The 17,064-nt window shown below is 42.0% G+C and overlaps 1 protein-coding gene across 1 annotated transcript in view; it reads right to left on the bottom strand.

Moving 5' to 3' along the window:
- The window catches only part of LOC126355777 (uncharacterized), a 132,520-nt gene that overhangs the window by 76,306 nt on the left and 39,150 nt on the right, over positions 1-17,064 (bottom strand). The window lies entirely within an intron of this gene.

The following is a 17,064-nucleotide window of genomic DNA, read 5'->3' as shown; positions in this document are numbered from 1 at the left end:
CTAAAATCACGTTTGGACTTAATAATAAACACAAATAGAAAAGTAGTGGAGAGTAATGTAAATTAGAATTGTAAAAAGAAAAGAAAATTGGAGACATGCTTGGTACAAAAGCGAAAGAATTTCCTGATGTAATAGCCAGCTCTGGCGGCCGAAGACTTCTGGTATAAGAAGTCACCCACCTTCCGGCAACGGCCTTGTCAAAGGGGGGGGGGGGGGTGAGGAGCGAACAGAGTTTGAGGGCACACTCTTGCCCTTGGGGTGGGAAACTGCTCATAAATGGCGAAGAATGATCAACGGCATGAGGATGGAAAACGCAATAGAAAACACCGAACTAAAGATAAATAACGTGTATCCACAGGCCATATGGTCTCTAATTCAAAAAAATTCACCATGATCTCTCCAGTGACAAAATATTCCGGAATAGCTGCCTATTCGGATCTCTGGGAGGGGACTGCCGAGCGGGGAGGTGCCCATGAGAAAAAGACTGAATTACCAACCAAAGAATAATGTCTTACGTGTCGGGACGTGAAATGTCAGAAGCTCGAATTTGGTCGGAAAACTACGAAATCCGGAAATGGAAATGTAAAGGCTCTATCAAGATATAGTAATTTTCCGTGAAATGAAAGGGAAATAAGATTTCTGGTCAGATGAGTATATGGTAACATCAAAAGCAGCAGAAAATGGTATAACGGTCGTAGAATTCTTTATGAATATAAAGCTAGGGGAAAGAGTGTGTTACAGGAACAGTCCAGTGAAAAGGTTGTTCTTATCAGATTCGACAGCAAACCAACACCGACAACGATAGTTCAGGTATACATGCGAAGGTCACAAACTGAGGAAGAAGAGATAAACTATATGAGAATATTAATTAGGAAATACAGTACATAAAGGGAGGTAAAAATTTAATAGCCCTTGGGAGACTGGATTGCTGTTATAGGAGATGGAGAAGAATAAAAGGTTACTGGAGAATATGGACTTGGGACAAGGAATGAGAGAGGAGAAAGACTAACTGAGTTCTGTTCGAGAAACACAAGAGGAGGACCTAAATTAGGAAAAGGGCGTATGATACTGAAAGATTTCAGTTTTCATGGTTAAGCAGAGCTTCCGAAATCAGTTATTGGAATGTAAAAGTACCAAGGAGCAGATAATGACACAGATTACGATGTAGTAGTGATGAACTGTATGCTGAAGTTTAAGAGATTAATCGGAAAGAATGAATGCGCAAAGAACTGGGATACTGAAGTGCTAAGGAATGAAGAGACACGGTTGAAATTCTCTAAGTTTATAAATACAGCAGTGAGGAATAGAACAGTAAGCAGTACAGTTGAAGAGAAATGGACATCTCTATAAAGGGCAATAACAGAAGTTGGAAAGAAAAACGTAGGTACAAAGAAAGTAACTGCGAAGAAATAGTGGGAAACAGAAGAAGTAGTTCAGTTGATTGATGAAAGAAGGAAGTAAAAAATTGTTCAGGGGAATTCAGAAATACATAAATGCAAATTTAAATAAATAGAGAGTGTAGGGAAGCTAAGACGAAAAGGTTACATGAAGAATGTGAAGAAATCGACAAAGAAATGATTGATGGAAGGACTGGCTCAGGATACAGGGAACTCAAAACAAACGTCTGTGAAACTAAACACAAGGGTGGTAACATTGTGAGTGCAATGGGAATTAAATGCAGAGGTGGGAGCGGGTAGATGGAAAGAGTGGAATGAAGGCCTCTCTGACGAAGAAGATTTATCTAATGTGACAGAAGAAACAGGAGACGATTCAGAAGAGATATGGTATTTAGTATTACAATCAGAATTCAAAACTGCTTTGGAGGAGTTAAGATAGAAGGAATAGATAACATAACATCAGAATTTCTATAATCATTTCGTTGGTGTGTAGAATACATGAGTCTGACGACATACCATCTGAGTTTTGGAAGTAATATCATCTACATAGTTCAGAAGACTGGAAGTGTTGACACATGAGAGAATTATCAAGCAATCACCTTAACAGCTCTTGCAGCCAAGTTGCTGACGAAAATGGAGTACAGAAGATTGGGAAAGAAAACTGAGGATGAGTTAGATGACGATCAGTTTGGCACTAGGAAAGGTAAAGGCACCAGAGAGGCATCTCTGACGTTGCGGTTGGTAATGGAAGCAAAACTAAAGAAAAATCAGGAGAGGTTCTTAGGAATTGTCGACCTGGAAGACGCGTTGGACGATGTACAATGGTGCAAGATATTCGAAAATCTGAGGAAAATAAGGGTACGTTACTGGAAGAGACGGATGAAATATGTACAAGAGCAAAGAGGTAATAATAAGAGTGACCAACAAGAACGAAGTGCATTGATTAAAAATTCTGTAAGACAAGGATGTAACCTTTCGCGCTCTAGTGTTAAATCTGTACATCGAAGAAGCAATGATGGGAATGAAAGAAAGGTTCAAGAGCGGGATTAAAATTGAAGCTGAAAGGATTTCAACGATACTATTCGCTGAAGAAATTAGTGTCCTGAGTGAAAGCGAAGGGAATTTAAATGATGTGCTGAATGGAATGAACCGTCTAATTAGTACAGAATACTGATTGAGACTGAATTGAAGAAAGACGAAAGTAATGAGAAGTAGCAGAAATAAGAGTAGCGAGATGCTTAATATCAGGATTGATGGTCACGAAGTTCAGGAAGTTAAGTATAGTTACCTAGGCAGCAAAATAACCAAAGACGGACGGAGCAAGGAGGACATCAAAAGCAGACTAGCACTAACAAAAAGGGCATTTCTGGCCAGGAGAATTGCACTTGTATTATACATGGGCCGTAATTTGAGGAAGAAATTTCTGAGAATGTACGTTTGGAGCGCAGTATTCTATGGCAGTGAAACATGGACCGTGGTGCTACAGACGAATTTTGAAAATTAGATGTACTGTTAAGGTGAGGGATGAGGAGGTTCTGCGCAGAATCGGAGAGCAAAGGAATATGTGGAAAACACTGACAAGGTGAAGAGACTTTTGTACAATGAGGGCCCATAGCGCAGACAAACCTGACTCACCACAAGATCAGCAGATGCCACAAACACGAATAAATCCTACACTCTCACAGTCGACGATGAAGTGCTTTAAGCCCTATGGTTCTCGGTGTTTCATATGGAGGGTGATTATAATTTAATTTCAAGTTTCAAAATGTTGTAAAAAAACGTTACTCAGAATGACGTCAAGTATGAGTGGAGTATTATGGAAGAAGGGGGAAAAGTTACGGAAACAAAAAGTTTTACGAATAGCTTTCTAGCTGTAAGCGGCAGAAAATGCGTTATCACAGAAGCGGGGTACACGCTTGTTCCTCGGTCTGCTTTAGGACAATTAAAAACCAATGTCATTCTCGCATTTTGAGCGGGTTTTAGCTTCAGGACAATGAAAGCCCGATTTTTCCCACCCGGTGTGGTACGATCATGCCGTGATGGATGGACGTACGTAACTAACAGTGCCTCAACTGTTGAATGCAAAACTTGTGCCGTCATGCACATCGCACAGTAGACTTAGTTTAATGAGCTATTCACAGCATATTCGCCACACTGCGGTTCATCTGTAATTTGTAGCCCAACCCATTTATGTTATGACGCTTACGGTTCCGTCTAGTCGGAAATTGTTCAAAATTTCTTTTCGTAACGTTCCTCACTTCTTCGATAATATTCCGATCAAATTTGCCGCCATTGTGATCAGCGGTTCTCTTCTTTTTTTTGTAGCGTTCTGGAAACTAGTAATTTATTTGTACTTTATGTTGTCCGACGAAACAGCAAGGAAGTTTGCATGGAAAGTCTTTCCGCTGGAGGTCTCAAACATATTTTTTTCTGAAGTCTCTTATTTGAAAGCCGTGACATTCCGATGACGAGAGAGAATCGCTTATAAAACCGCTTCGTGGCAAAGAACGGTAAATCCGTATCAGCTACCGCACAGTAATCAACAACCGGGGAATAATAAATTTGTTCTGCTTTTCGACAGAGTGAAGGTTACGCAGTTGACTTAGAGCCATGTCTGACGTTTCCTAATATTGACTTGTTAAGAACTTCCCTCGAGCTTTTATCCCACATTTTCAGTATCAATGTTTGCAGAAATCTTTAAAAAATGATACGGTTATATCCACTGTCTGTGTTGCAGTCTCCTGCGAATTTTGTTGTTTAAATTAGCACGAAGCGATATTATAAAATACGACTTGTGATATTGACAAATGTACACCTGAATCTGAAAGGTGTAACAATTTAAACACAACCTTTAATAGAAACGTAAGCGGAAAACTAATAAAGACATAAAAATCTTTTTCCTTACAGTCTTTCGTCAGTAACTAGTTTACACATTTCAAGAGCGGTAGTGCCCAAAGAAAGAAAGAATATTTGAGCAAAATGTAACAGTTTGCCAGGATAAGTCTTCATTGTCAGGATCGCTCTATTTTCAAACAGATTAATGCAAACATCCATTGAGACAGTATTACACATACGGTCTGAGAATGTAGGCCTATGTGTAACCACAGTGGAACAACAAAGGCTTTGGGCTGTATTTAAACGAGAATAAAGAAACACGAAGAAAAAGATAACACGTACGCACATTGTTCAAAGAATCCATGACACAACAGAAAAAACCGTTATAGAAATAGATCGAAGACATTCATTAGGAATCATTGAAATATAAGCTCCACAGCAGGCAGGAAAAAGTCTTTCTAGCAAATCCTCTGTGGATACCTTCGGTTATGTTGCCGGAAATAAATGAGGTTGTATGAAGGGTGTTCCACGTTGGACCAGCTTTCAGAATTTCGCCTCTAGCCAGTCCTGTAACACAAGGTAGATATATTTTTCTATTCCATTTCGAAAAGATAGCATTTACTTTATGTATGCTGCACCCTTTTACTGAAATTATAAACACTAGTCCTGTAAAATAGGGTCTTCCTGATGTGCCACAGTGCTCCACTGTGAAACACGGTCATGTAGTTAGGAACACATATTCCACTCATATTTGAAAGTGTTGCAATCAAGAAAATCTAGTTAACACCGTATTTAATATACTATATGTTACATTATTACTATATTACACACCGGTAATCAGTAAGCGAATTCAAATTAAAAAGAAATATTATGAAATGCCAGATCCCAGTTAAAAATATTTTGAAATAGAAGCTATCGGCATGTAACATGAAGTTTCACTCTCATGACTGGGAAAATAGTTAAGACAGTCAAGACACTATTAATTTGCAAATACCGAGTGTTCCTTGTTAAAGAGACCTTCCGTTTATAGGTACAACATGGTGTACATTAATTTTCTACACTTTATATTACTTTGCAGTTCTAAATATGTACACGCTTATACTTCCTATTAAACTCTGTATCCAAAAATTAAACTATATCACCAAAATTACGTTACTTTATTGCACACCACTTAAATGTGTACAACTCGTAACATTCATAACCACAAATTACAAATTTATATGTCACAACAACAAAGGCAGTGGAAAATGCAGAGACTTCTTATGATGGTGTCTGTTGCTCGTTCTTTTATCGGAACATCAAGTGTTCCTAGATACACCTGCTCCAGGTACAGCATATTCCCCTACTACGATGGCTGTTCAATAAAGAACGTTCATAATTTTTTATGGTCATAATATTTCGCTCCAAACTTTAGTCTTACGATATTCTGTTAGCGTAATGTTCAACAAACACGCCGTAGTAGCTTCGTTGTTGGGACTCCTGATTCCCGCCTGTGAGAGGGAGGCAAGGTCAGACATGTTCAGTACCACCTACCGCTGGAGTGGAGGTAACACGCGATGAACAATACGTGGGTTTGAAAGTCTTCTTTCGTCTCAACAAATCTTCAGCTGAGGTCTATAGAATGTTAGAGGAGGCCAATGGAGCGTCTGTTCTTCCCCACAGCACACCTGGAAGTGGTTTAAAATGTCTAAAGAGGGGAGACAATCAATTTCAAATGAAGGAGGACCCGGTGTTCCAGTTACTGCTCTTAAGGAAGAAAACATCAACACTGCATCCTTCATTGTGAGAGAGGCTCTGCGAATTACTTAAGATCACTTTCTGAAATACTCAACATTTCATTGGGTGCCACCAACACATTGGTGACAGAAAAATTACACATGGCACGTGTTTGGCCGCGATGGATTCCAAGTGTGTTGATTCCCGAACAAAAGGACATTCGCGTGCAGGACTGCGTGCAGTAAAAGTTGAGGTTAGAGGAAGGTCCGGAATTTCCTACAAATGTAATCACTGCCGAAGAAACTTGGGCACATCATTTTGATCCTGAGAGCAAACAGCAAAGCTCAATGTCGAAATCTCCTTCATCACCAACCCCCAAAAAAGCAAACGTAGTTGCTTGTGGTGGGAACGTTATGGTCATCTCATTCTATGATATTCATGAAATCAGAATGTCGTACCTGCACACACATCCGTAACCCGACAATACTTCAGGGATGTCCTGAGAACATTGCAGGTCCATATCAGACGTAAAACACCACAGTTCCGTGAAGCAGGCTGGATGCTGCACCACAATAATGCGCGTCCACATATTGCCAACGTTGTTGCTGATTATCTTGCAAAAATTAACGTGAAGTGCTTCCCTCACCCTCCCTATAGTCCGTTGGAGGCATTATCAATCATCAGAAGCAGTGGTGAAAGCTGCGGAGGCGATTATGAATGCCCCCCCCCCCCAAAAAAAAAAAATTGGTTAAAAACAGACTTGGTGGCAATTTTTGTTTTTTAGTTTTTAACTACGCGTTTCGCCTTTTTTTAGGCAACTTCAGGTTAATTTGGTATTTCTTTGAAGAATCCTTTATTCGGTGTAGCCAAAGGGCATGGTCGAATATATCAGGCCAACATGGCCTTCGTTAAACACAGTAAAAACTTTTCGAGACGGATGGAAGGCGATGTTGGCCTGATATATTCAATGACGCCCTTTAGCTACACTGAGTAAAGGATTCATCTAAGAAAGACCAAATTAAGATAACCTGAAGATGTCTAAAAAAAAAAAGGCGAAACGCGTAGTTAAAAAAATAAAAAAATTGCAACAAAGACTGTTAAACCAATCCTGTTAAATACAGGTTTGCTGTATGCCACATATGGATTGGAAGAATTTCCCAAAAAATGGTTTCGAGCATGTATTTGAAGAGTCGCAGAAACGCTGGAACAAGTGAATCGCATTCGTCGGAGATCTTTTTGAGAAGGGCCATGAAAATTATGATCATTCTTCATCGAAAAGCCCTGGAATAATGTAATTTTCTAGAGATCAACTTGGCGTCTTCTAGTCTTCTAAAGACTAGCAAATTGTGAGATCTGACCATTTCATTTGCACCCAGTTAAAGAATATCGACTTCAATGAATGTGTTTTTCTGTGTTTCTGAAGACAGCCTCTAGTGGAATGTTTGCAAAACACATAGATATTGTCTAAGGTATTGTTGTTATTACTGATTTACATGTATTCGACAAACTGATGGTAGCTGCAGTGAACAAGTGAGAGTCTTTCTGCTCGTTCTGCAATTAATTTTATCTCTCGAAACAAAGAAATTCAACCTCGTAGGTCACCATCAAGTAACGACTGATCGTCGCTACTTTCGATAAGGTAATTAAGGATAGAGATGTTAGGTCTTCACCCGCCCTAAGACCGAGCGCGTTCGTTCGACTGTCCGCATCTCGTGGTCGTGCGGTAGCGTTCTCGCTTCCCGCTCCCAGGTTCCCGGGTTCGAGTCCCGGCGGGGTCAGGGATATTCACTGCCTCGTGATGACTGGGTGTTGTGTGACCTCCGTAGGTTAGTTAGGTTTAAGTAGTTCTAAGTTCTAGGGGACTGATGACCATAGATGTTAAGTCCCATAGTGCTCAGAGTCATTCGTCGCCTCTTTCAAGATTAGGGGACGCGAGCCTGCCGTGGATTGAATCTAAAACGCGAATCAACGGCGAGGGCTGGTGAGCCAAATGCCTGGATCTGATTTTCAGGCGGTTTTCCACATCCTGCTAGGTCAATTCCGGACTGGTATCCCTGTCCCGCTGCACATGCATTCTTAACAAACCTTTGCACTGTGCAAAATATTAAAGCACAACTTTTTCGGAACCCTGTAATGGTTTCCCCTCGCAACGCGTTCGAAATTTGTCTCAGAGTTGCCTACTACCTTCTCTTTAATGGTGGGAAATCGTTGTGCCCTGTGACCCCTGCGACGTCAGTCTCGGATTCATCGACGCTTCAAATAACAAGGTATCAACTCATTCGACAAAAAGGTCGCAGGTCAGTAGTTAATATGGGATGTAAGGTAGGTCACGTTGGCATCACATTTCGCCACGTTTCATACAATGGGGAGGTCACCAAACATCCAGTTACCCTCATTTCATCCCTTCCTTTCACACTTCTGCGATCGAGTCAGAACCAAATCAACCGGCGTTGAAATCACTCCGGCTTCCGTAACAACATCGTGGTGCTGTAAAGTTGAACCGTATCTGGCCCATTACGAGTGCACTGCAACCATAATTTTTGCTCTCGTATACAGAATGGAGCCACTAAGGAGCGTTAAAAACTGAACATGCTATTAAGCAGCAAAGGCTTTTTATGTTTTTTCAGCCCTGCTGTTACCCGCTCTCTGGACTGTAAATGACATAAAAAGCTTTTACAATGTTACAGCGCAACACTGCGTGTAGTGCCGCACTTTAACGATTCTAGGTACACGCCAGCTAAATCCATCACATTTGAAAGGTCGTACAAGTTTTTCCGATGGAGGCACCGTTGTTGTTCCGAAACACGATGCAAAGTTCATTTGGACACCCATGGATGTCCGAAGTAACAGGCACAGCAGTGACTACAGCCCTTATGAAATACGTGAAATGTATCCGCAGTTGCGAATACTGACAACAGTCAGCTGTATAATGGAATGACGACAATGAAAATTTGTGCCGGATAGCGACTCAAACACAGATCTCCCGCTTATTTCCATAGTCGTCATTCCATTGTACAGCTGATGGCTGTCCATATTCACAATTGCGAATACATTTCGTGTGACTTATTTGTTCTTTTGATATTTCTATAAAAACTTTTCCAGCTATCGCTCTTTACATACCTGTGTCGTTTCGTTCCATGTCAAAACCACCTTCGAATTACTAACCTAGTTACAGAATATCCGATCGCTTCGCGTAATAGTTACTTCCATCTACCTTCGTGTCGAAAGCATTAAAAATTTCATTTGTAGATTTAAAGAAAGCTTTCAGAATTTTTACTGCAGTGTACACTCTTCATATTCTGAACGGAAAACAAAAGAACACGTCCAAATAGACCATGAAGGCCCAACATTACAGGCCCGTCGCCGTGTCATCCACAGCCCTTTGGCGCCACCAGATACGGATACTTACGGGCATGTTGTTACTGCACCACTCTCCTGGTCGTTGTAAGTTTTTGTGACCGGTGCCACTACTTCTCAATCACGTAGCACCTCAATAGGCCTCAGATGGACTGAGTGCACCCAACAGCACACTGCCGACCCGGAAGGTAACCCATCAAAGATCCAGCAAAGCCAGACAGCGCTTAACTTCGGTGATCTGACGGGAACCAGTGTTATCACTGCGGCAAGGCCGTTTGTATATTCTGTATCTAGCAGGGACAAAATACAGCAAGTGAAAGGTTATTTACAACTTGAAAAGAAATCATAATGGCACCCGTCCATCCTTGACGTATAATGGTGTAACATGGTTGGTTCAGAGTCTGCAGCGTCTGCTGTGGATAAAAAGTCCCACTTGAGACTGGCAGTCCCTACTGCAGTTTGGACATGTGAAACTTGAGGGACTTCGAACAGAAGCCGCTCTGTCTCTCCGCTTTGTCCTCCTCCTGATTTGTTCCTGTGTGCGTTCGTCCTCTGAGAGCTTGACGCCGTTGCGCCCAGTTACTCGCCACTTGACACGGTCATCTGCAATGCTTTCCCACCGACTTGGATTGATTCTGGTCTTGGTCAGGTCTCTCTTGCAGACATCCTTGAAACGAAGATGCGGTCGTCCCACTGGCCTTACACCCTTCTGAAGTTCTCCGTACAGCAGTTGTTTCGGTATCCGTTCAGGATCCATGTCCCAACCATCTTAGACGTCGATGACTCAGGAGTGCAAAGATGCTGGTTGTGCTTGCACGATGAAAGACTTCGGTGTTGGGTACTCTATCTCTCCAAGAGATCTGAAGTATCTTCCGGAGACAGCGGAGATGGAAGCTGTTGAGTCGAGATTCGTGCTTAGAAAGAGTTGTCCGTGTCTCACATCTATAGAGAAGGGTGCTTATAGCACAAGCGTTCTAGACTTTTAATTTAGTTTCTGTAGTAAGCAGTCCGTTGTTCCATACTCTGTTTTTTCAATCTAGCAATGACAGATAATGCCTTTGCAATTCTGTCAGGAATTTCAGTGTCCATGGACAAGTTGCTACATATTTTGGATCCCAAGTAGGTAAAGTCATCAACTGCTTGGAGAGGATTGCCATCTATGCTGATGAATGGAAGGTAGGTAGTGCTTTGCTCCATGATCTTAGTTTTTTGAAGGTTGATGAGTAGACCAAATTTTTCACAGTCATGTTATAGTTTGTTAATTATATACTGCAGCTCATCTTCTGTGTTCGCTGCTAGAGCTGCATCGTCCACATATAACAACTCACGGATAACAACTGTATTTACTTTGGTCTTGGCCTTAGGGCGAGCAATGTTGAAAATATTTCCATCAGACCTCGTATGTAGATAAACTCCCTCCTCACAGTCTTCAAAGGCAAATCTGAGCAGAAGGGAAAAGAAAATCCCAAATAATATAGGAGCTAACACACACCCCTTTTTCACACCGTTCTTAACAGGGAATGCTTCTGAAGTTTTAACGTTGAAGCAGATTGTTGCTTGTGTTTTCTCATGGCAAATCATATGGTAGTTGTAATTCAAGGGCCTGAAAGGGAAGGCAGTGAGACACGTATGTAGCCAATCCCCTATGTTCAATACTTAGACTGATTATGGAAGACACAAAAATGAATTTAGGATTAGGAAATGAATCGCAGTGAAACAAAATAAAAACTTTGACGTTACTGAAGAACATTCTAAATTTATCAGAGACAGGAAATAATTTAGAAGCTCAATTCAACAAAGTGTATTGTGTTTAGTTTACAAGTTGTGAGATGAACAATAAAACAATGGCAGTGGAATGTAGTGGAATGAAATCAGCCGGTGCTGAGGGAATTAGGCAATTACAAACAAAAAGCAGTATATGAGCTCGGATTCTGGTTAGAGAAATAACTGGTGATTCTCATAGTAGAGAGGATATAAAATGCAGAGTAGATATATAAAGAAAATCTTTTCTGGAAAGGAGGAATGTGTTATATTAAAGCAATAACAGCCCTCGATCGCAAAAATTAATTCTTTTGACCTCGGTTTCGGCATCTACTAAGAATGCCTTCATCGGAAGTAAAACATTCAAACTGGCATGTCACGTATGAAATAAATATCAAGCGATAATGCTTTACTCTGATGGTACCGCAGATCAACATGTGTGTACAGCCAATAGTGGCTTGCCTTCTATGTTTTCTATTTTAAAATTTTGTAACTAACGCTTTATCGCTTTCTATTTATTTGATATATGCCATGACAGTTTGAATGTATTACTTCTGATGAAGGCACTCTTAGTAGTTGCCGAACCCGAGGTCGAAAGACTTCATTTTTACAACCGAGGGCAGTTATTGCTTTAATTTTACATTGTAAATGGTCGCTAACAACACAGGCATGTTCAAAACTTTAAGAATTTTTTAACATCTATTAATACTGGGGGAAAAATCTGCTATATTCTGTTAATATGTGCACACTGAGGTGTTTTAGAGTTAGTGATACATTTGTCACTGTCACTGACCATCCGCTGGCGCTCAGGCCGCTTGTCTGTGCACCCTGTTTTGACTCTGCAGACAGTAACTGTGCTGGGTTTGTGAGGTGGATAGTGGTTGCAACATTTATTCTAAGGTACAGGCATGCTACGCCGATGTGTACATTTTCCTGTTGAACAGTTTCAGTTATTAGAATGGGGTCACAGTGTGGGCTTCCAGGATGCTGCGTGAATGTATCCATGGATTGCTGCACATGGTGGGCACAATGTATCGGTGGTGTGCTTTCGACAGTGGTCTGTGGAACATTCCCCCACCTCCAGAGCAGGTTGCGGAAGTCCGCGTAATTTAGGCGCACCTCAAGATCGACGTATTGTGCGAGCAGCAGTTGCCGACTGAACGTGTCGGTACATTTTGCACGTGCTGCGTCATGAGAGACCATCGGCAAGCGCCCTCGCGCCGAAGGAAGAAGATCGTGTGTGCCTCCAGTTGAGCTACCATGACACCGCCAAGCATGGCTGCTCGGCTCCGTGTAAGAGCTTACTGGGGAGTGGAGGTTAGCTCCGTTGTCTTCAGCGATGAGAGTTTGTATGCTAGTGATGAACGTACACGTGTATGGAGTGGTCCAAGACAAAGCCTTCTAGATACAATGCCTATGCACAGCGGCCATATTGGCACGAGACATCACAAACTGTTGGCCATCTTATCTTTGGTCGGCAGTCCTGTTGGCGGGTATGTTGTGTTGAAAGTGTATGCCACGTGAAAGTGATATACATTTCATACAGTATTCGCCTAGAGTTCTTCAACGTATGGGATACAAGTGCAGCGCTCCCTTTTACCAGGGAAATTATAAATCGAAAAAAGGCATGAAAGGGCACATGTTTCGATTTCTCAAATGTGCGAAATTGAGAAATCGCTGGATTGCAGCTACTCCCTGACAGGAATTTCTGCCTATGCATCATTCAAGGATAAGTAAATGACGAAAAATTTGTAACGTGTTATTTGTTTCTCTTGCACCATATTTGCCAATTGTTTTTAAAAGCAGTTATGTATGATGTCCAAGTATCAATTGTTTCTTAATTGTGGACCATTTCTGCGAGGTTAATGCGAATGTGGCTGTGAAATGTCCCTCATTAACGCAACTATTGTCAAACAGAATAGCTATATTAATTTGTGTTGTGCTGTCACAGATATGTCACAAACATTTCCTACCGAAAAGTATTGTATGGGCAGCAATCTGCTTTGACGAGAAGACAGGACGGGTTTTAACTGTAAATCTCGAATTACCGAGTATGAAAGATGGATGTGTTCCATCGATATTTCATGGTTGTCCTTCCTATTAATCATTGCAACTGGATTTCCGGGAATCGCCTGATGAAAAGCTGATGCGTCTGGAAGCAGCAGAACTTCAGAAAGCGATAAGTGAGAGTGTGAATTCTGTAGATCTACACGAAAGTGAAAAGCAAATTTCAAATATATCTCTGTTAACAGGAGGGCATAAAGTAAACTTTCCTTCCTTCTGGACCGTCATCAGCAAGGCAGACAGTGTTATTTTTGTTAACTTTGAGAGAACAGGATCTGTACTCCATTTACGTTACACTGTTGTTATTAATGAACAGTTGGAAGTTTCAGTTTTTTTATAAACGAGTATCAGTGAATAGCTCCCAGAACAGATACCAATTTCCTACGAAAATAAATTATTTTCAGGATATTGAAAGTATACTGAAATCTGTTGAAAACAGTGCATCTCCAGAGTATGGAGATAAAGAGCATTTGTTGGAGATAAAGCAAGGTGTTTTATATAAGTTTATTGAAGAATCTGATGATAAAAGCTTTTTTCAGTTTGCTTCAGTCCGGAACTGCGCTGCTGCTACAGCCGCAGGCTCGAATCCTGCCTCGGACATGGATGTGTGTTGGGGTCCTGAGATTAGTTAGGTTTAAGTAGTTGTAATTCTAGGGGGCTGATGACCTCAGATGTTGAGTCCCATAGCGCATAGAGCCATTTGAACCACCTGTAGGAGCTCCAGCAGTTTTATTTAAAACCGAAAACGTCTGCTTGTTGTTGCATATAGCCGACTTTTTACTGCAAAAAAAGCTCCTGAGGCAAAAGACAGAATTTAAAAATACAGTGTCTTCAAGCATATAAACGCTTATTTAAGGCAGATCGTCCAAACAATTTTACATGTTGAAATAACATAGGGCAGTTTTGTTCATTTACTTTGTGCAATGATATAAATTTCCACACGTTCATTGCAAGACCATGTAGAAGAGGAAATCACGGGAATCCCTATGCACTTTCAGCACTAAAACTCGTAAAGTTCGTATAGCTGCAGAGGGCGTGTTCGCGCAGGCCTGTAGTCTAGGTGGTGTCGACCAAGCGAGCTGCTTATTCCAGAGTGCATCCGCCCAGTCATACACGTCCTATCCAAGGCGTCATGGTGTGGTGCGCAATCAGCTGAAACTCGCGGTGACAATCGACGTTTCTGCAGGAGTAAAGCAACCAGTGGCCTATACATCGCATATGCTGTTACGCCCATGCTACTGTCGTACCTTCGACAGGAAAGGCATTTGCGTTTTTTTGTTCGAGAATTCACATAAGGTTGTTGTGACGCAACGTGCGTTTTGATCACCAGATCTTTCGCAGATTTAATATGTGTGGGTTCTACTGAAACGAGAACCTATTCATTCTCCTGGATCTGCACGAACCTTTGCCGAATAGTAACAAAAGGCGCCAGAAGCTTGGGACTATCTATCGCAGCATGCCTTTCTGCATATTCACGATCATTTGCATGCGAGAATATGTCACTGCATTGTCACCAGTGATAGATGCATTGTGTGCTGATGCTACTGTCCAGTTACCCTATGTTGTGACATGTGCGCTTCACTTTATCTGAACCTTTTATCGTATACTCCCATAACGATAGATCACGTGTTACCTTACCACCTGTCGCCTTCATTGTCAACAAAATGATCTTGAGAATATTTTGTTGTTGTGAAAATGTAAATTTAAGTGTTTTAAATGTCTTCTTACAGGTTTATTTCAAATTGTAGCTTTGTAAGCAAGTGAAACTGGGACGACAAGCACTTAAGCCAAGAACGCAATGTGGTGCTACAGAGGAATGATGAAGACTAAATCGGTGTGTCGAGTAATTTATGACGAGATACTTCAAGGTGGGAAAATAAGAAAATTATAGCCCAAAATGATCAAAAGAAGTGATCGTTTAACACGTCCTTATGCATGAAGGAATCGTCAATTTGGTAACAGAGGCAAACGTGGCGGATAAGAATTCTAGAGACATATCAACGGATGAATACTCTATGCTGGTTACAGTTCATGCAGTTTGCAGTAATTTTTCTGAGATGATTTGTATTGCACAGGAGAGACTATCTTGGAGTGCCAGATCGGTCTTTGGACTAAAGCCCACAATAGCAACAAAAGCAATACCTATAGTTTATTTATATAAATGACGCTGCGTAGTTTAAGAACATTTGTCACCTGGTCTTTGATTGTAGATTACGTTAAATCAATGAACCCATAAAAAAGCCGCATGGGAGACAGTACTCAAATATAACGATCCAGTGGAGCCACTTTTCTACACCAACCAGTAAGAACTGTCAAAACACTATTGAAGCCGAACGAAAGCCCACAATAAATACGCCATGCAACGACATTGGAGGGGTTTGTGTTTAAATGTGATATATAGAACATAAAATCGTAGGGAATATCCATCTGAGCAATGGACTAGTTTTGTGACCACTCGATCGGCATAATAGGAAGGTGATGGGGCAATTTACCCTTGAGTTATCATCAGTGATTAGCCAGAACATTATGAACACCGACCTACCATCGACCTAAACAAGTCCAGGCGATATTAGCGTCGCTTGGCGCATAATGTCTGAAGTCAGACACACGCACGCTGCATGTAGTGTCAGCGAGCCTCCTGTCCTTGTGCAGAATGGCGAAGGCGCGCCATCTATCTGCGTTTGAACAAGCGCAGATTGTGATCAGATGCTTCGCACGAGCTTTTACGAAACTGCACGACATGTTGGATGATCGAGGAATGCTGTGATGAGTGTTTTCAACACGCAGCACAACCACATCTAGAAGTCATGGGGTTGGGCGGCTATTCTCCATTACAGATGTCGGACGTCGTAGGCTGAGCAGACTAATAAAGCAAGACAGTCTGCAAACCGTGGCGGAACTAACATCAGACTAATCCTGGGCAGAGTACAAGAGTGTCTGAACAAAAGGTGCACCGAACACTACTAGCGATGGACACCCGCAGCCGACTTCGGGAACTACGACTGAAATGGCCAGGTGACCATCGGCGCTCGACATTGATGCAGTTGCACAGCTGTTCACAGTGTGCTGAATCTCGGTACCTTCTTCATCATGGTGACGGGAGGCCGCGAATGTGTCGTCCTCAAGGGGAATAGGTCCTTGTCACCTGTACTGTGGAATGGAGACAAGCTGGCTCAATTATGATCTAGGGAACATTCACGAGGGCATTCCTGGATCCAATGGAGCTCGAGCAACGGATCATGACGGCCAAGGAGTATCGTACACTGACTGCACACCAGATACACTCCTACGTGACCATCATGTTTCCCGAGGGCAGTGATATTTTTCAACAAGATAATGCGCCATGTCACAAGGCGAGGAATGCGATCGAGTGGTTAAGGAACACAGTGATGAGTTCTGATTGCTGTGGCGGCCCCCCAACTCGCCGACATTGAAACCGATCGAACATGTGATTGAACGTGACGTCAGAGCTTTTCGGCCACTCCCCAGAATTTACGGGGACGAGGTGAGTTGTGAGTGCAGATATGGTGACAGCTCCCTCCGGCGACCTACCAAGGCCTCATTGCTTCCATGCTACGACGCGTCGCCGCTGCTGTCCGTGTGAATTGTGGACATACCATCTATTATGTTGCTGTTGTTGTTCTGGTCTTCAGTCCTGCGACTGGTTCGATTCAGCTCTCCAATGCTAATCTATCCTGTGCAACCTCCTTCGCCTCCCAGTACCTACTGCAACCTACATCTTTCTGAATCTGCTTGGTGTATTCATCTCTGGGTCTCCCTCTACGATTTTTACCCTCCACGCCGCCCTCCAATGCTTAATTTGAGATCCCTTGATGCCTCAGGACATGTCCTACCAACCGATCTCTTCTTCTAGTGAAGTTGTGCCACAAACTTCTCTTCTCCCCAATCCTATTCAATACCTCCTCATTAGTTA

The sequence above is a fragment of the Schistocerca gregaria genome, chromosome 3 (assembly GCF_023897955.1).
Source record: "Schistocerca gregaria isolate iqSchGreg1 chromosome 3, iqSchGreg1.2, whole genome shotgun sequence".
Classification (NCBI taxonomy): Eukaryota; Metazoa; Arthropoda; class Insecta; order Orthoptera; family Acrididae; genus Schistocerca; species Schistocerca gregaria.
This window is presented reverse-complemented; position numbering and strand designations above follow the sequence as displayed.